The following is a 3,355-nucleotide window of genomic DNA, read 5'->3' as shown; positions in this document are numbered from 1 at the left end:
TCCTGAGGGAGATCCATCCTGGCACCCTGACTGGATGCACAATTATGACTTGTTAAGCTTTGAGTGGAATTCATTTGTTTTGGCTATTGCATGCCAATTACACATTTAGAGTGGAACACAGCCTCCTTTACAAATTGTACAGTCTCCTTGCGAAAAATATGGATATTACTGATATGGCTTAATATTAAAATAGCATCTGGAAACTGATAAGGTGAGACCTATAACAACTGAGCTGGTGGTGTTGCACTGTGAAGCCACAATCAGCAGAACCCATGGAACGTAATAAATATCATAATATAATGTCATTGCTAAAGGGCGTCGGAACTGCGCGGAATACACATACATGTATATTTGGAGGGCTTTAGATCAAACTGATGGTGGAGGTGAGAGTGAAATGAGACCTCTTGTTATACTACCAAATCTATGGAACTGTGCACTCAATGTCCTTGAACAAAGTCCAATTTGTTATTATTAATAGTTTGAGAGGTGTTCTATTGTCCATGGTACTGTATCTGTCTGTACACACAGGTAACACATTGATAGAGTATGACTGATCATAATGAGATGCTGTTGAAACATGCAAACAAAGTACTTACAGTAGTCAATTGGCAGGTGCTGTCTGTTGCTTTTCAGTGGACCAAGAGAACAATCCAAAAACAAAAAGGACAAGAACCCACTTGCACTGACAAGAATCTAAATCCAAAAATCATTTTCCAATGAAAAATGTTCTGAAATATTTGTCTATCATCCCATCTAGCCTATTCTTTGGAAATGGTACCCACATGTTGTGTATATACAGTATACTGCTGGTAGTATACAAAAACAAATCTGTCATCAATTACCCCCTCCTCCCCCCGATCTCACACACACACACACACACGCACAAAGAAACCACATTGAAATGATTTCCAGGAAGACAGGTCAGCACCAGAAAAACTGTCTAAAGGAGCAGGCAACACAGAGCAAAGAAGCAATGCTCCACGAGCTTAGCTCAACCAACCACTGACTGACTGGCATCCATGTCCCGTGCTGGAACAAGGACCTTGTGATAGAAGAGAGAGCATGATTTTCCACCCTGTCACACACCAGCAGCTTCTAGCTTGGCAACATACAACGGTGCAGTCCAACTAAATCAGCCCAGAAATTAGTCGGACCTCACAACGTTACATTGACTTTATGATTTAATAAGCAACACTCACATAGACACACACACACAATCAGACCAGGATTTCATGTCTTGTCATTAGGCAGAAACTCTGACGTTCACCAGTGCTTTCCACAGTGATGAGGATCAAGGCAAAAACAAAATACAGTACATTTGATATACTGTACACGTATGTTTAAAATACTTTGGCCTTGAACAAACATAACAAAATATCGATAAACATACATAAAGACGTCTATAGTGCAGTTTTGCAAGTGAGGGTTAAAAATGAGCTTTCCTCATTTTGCCTTCGTCTACAACAGCTGTATCTTTTCACTTGACAGAAAGAAAGTACATAATGAGATATTTGTCCTGCACAACCTAATGGCCATATGTCAAACTAGCACGTTAAGTCAAACAAAATTAGATAGAAGTGGAAGACCAAGGTTTTCATTTCAGTCGTATCACAGTTACATTGTACTCCAAAGTCTAAAGGCTACTGTGTGGAATGCATGTGGGAGCCACTGTTTTCAAAACACTGATTGAAGTGTTTTGGAGTTACTAAGTATTTCAGGCCTTGGTTGCGGTGACCAAGGAAATGGGGGAGGGAGTTGAGACCGCCCCTTGGCCCTAACAACAGGGCCGGCCCTATAGCCTTTTGTGGGCCCTAGGCGAGATTTGATATTGGACATTTTAGTGACCCCCCCATCTTGACGGCGGAGAGAAAATGTTTATGTTAAAGTTAATTTCCTGTAATTCTACACATGTTGCTATGGGGAATAGAGAAGTTTTGCAATTTTGAAACAAATGTCATGCAATTCTACTAAGTTTCACACGGGGCAGAGAAAACGTTGAAACGAAATTGGGATCCTTAACAAAAACATTTAATCACAAAACATAATATGTTTTATAGCCTAACTAGATGATAGGCTATAAAGGCCAGGGGAAAGTTGTGTAATTGAAAAGTAAACTCAGCGATATGACGTAGATGCAGAAAGCAAACAGCATAGTGGGTCAATCTCCGCAACAACTAAGAGTGTTGAAGTGCAAGGTTCAACTTGTCCGCTCTTTAGGTGCCTTGGCTACCACGCTGTGATGATAGGCCCTGCTTTACTTAAGTTGCAAGACATTGCAAGATACAGCTTTTGATTGCTGATAGATAGGCCTAGTGCACGGTTCTGACTGTCTGCCTCGTGGCCGACCTGCCTGTACTGTGCCCCTCCCCTCTCTATCCGTCCCTCACCAGCTCGCTATGAAAGATGACAGTGTTTGTGTTCTCCTAAGTACAGCAACTAATCAGTCTCCTCCGTTCCAAAAATACTGAATCTTAGGAGTCTAATCTTGACACTCAGAAATGGGCGTTGACATCGGGCGGCGAATTGCAAGGATTTGAGGAATCAATTATTTTGGAGTTGACCTCACCACCACGTCATCGTTGTTAACAGAAAAAACTCATGTCAGAGAAAGGCAAGCGACCAGCAGTGAAGTCCTGTATGGCAATACTTTGAGAAGTTAATTGAGAAGGAAATGCAAACTTTGCGAGGTGGAAGTGAGGAACAGTAATGGTAGTACAGGTGCAATGCTTAACCATCTGAAAGGAAGCACCGTGAGACCAAACCGTTGCTGGCAGCAGCTGCATTGTGAATTCACGTGGGATTTTATGCATTTTATGCTGTTTAATCATTAAGAAAAATGTTCCATTTGTCACATCCCTACCCTGGGCATATGCCCTGTGTGCCTGGTCGGTATTCAGCCATGATTACTAGAAGTTTAGATCGCTGGCTAGACTAACTTACCAATCTTAATTGTTAGCTGACATGGCTAATTGAGTGACTGTCAGTGACTGACATAACAAGAGAAAATCTGCTGATGCACAACCACATTTTTTAATTGCACCTTGTGTATTCTACTATTCTAACTCTCAACAGTAAGCCGAGACCCCACTAAGTTCCTAAAACAGATATTTGTAAAAAAGTATTATAACTTTTTGGTCGGGGGCCAGGGGCCCTAAGCGACCATCATATTAGTGTCATCATGCAATGGAATTAACACAGTGAACATGCGTACAAAATGTTAAATTGGACAACAGATCCCCTTCTCATGAATTACTTTTGGGAACCTCGCTTCAATTCTGTTAACTAGGCTTACACCGCCCCCCAGTGGTGATAGAGTGACCTACACCATTGCAGTGCAGCCCTGTAGGTGGACACG

This window comes from Salvelinus alpinus, chromosome 17 (assembly GCF_045679555.1).
Source record: "Salvelinus alpinus chromosome 17, SLU_Salpinus.1, whole genome shotgun sequence".
Taxonomy (NCBI): domain Eukaryota; kingdom Metazoa; phylum Chordata; class Actinopteri; order Salmoniformes; family Salmonidae; genus Salvelinus; species Salvelinus alpinus.
Note: the sequence above shows the minus strand (reverse complement) of the source record.